The sequence below is a fragment of the Mastomys coucha genome, unplaced genomic scaffold, assembly GCF_008632895.1.
Source record: "Mastomys coucha isolate ucsf_1 unplaced genomic scaffold, UCSF_Mcou_1 pScaffold21, whole genome shotgun sequence".
Classification (NCBI taxonomy): Eukaryota; Metazoa; Chordata; class Mammalia; order Rodentia; family Muridae; genus Mastomys; species Mastomys coucha.
The window spans coordinates 11,813,354-11,813,681 of NW_022196904.1; the positions used below are offsets into that span (position 1 = coordinate 11,813,354).

Consider the following 328-nt stretch of genomic DNA (forward strand, 5'->3'; position numbering starts at 1 on the left):
TGCAACTTTATGAGGTCTCATTTGTCAATTTTTGAACTTAGAGCAGAAGCTATTGGCGTTCTCTTCAGGAAATTTTCCCCTGTGCCTATTTGCTCAAGGTTCTTCTCCACCTTCTCTTCTATTAGTTTTAATGCTTTGATGTGGAGGTCCCTGATTCACTTGGACTTGAGTTTTGTACAAGGAGATAGGAATGGATCGATTTGCATTTTTCTACATGTTAACCACCAGTTGAGCCAGCAACATCTGTCGAAAATGCTGTCTTTTTCCACTGGATGGTTTTAGCTCCTTTGTCAAAGATTAAGTGACCATAGGTACTTGGGTTCATTTC

The 328-nt window shown here is 39.9% G+C and overlaps 1 pseudogene; it reads right to left on the reverse strand.

Moving 5' to 3' along the window:
• The window catches only part of LOC116100379, a 102,402-nt pseudogene that overhangs the window by 81,620 nt on the left and 20,454 nt on the right, over positions 1-328 (reverse strand).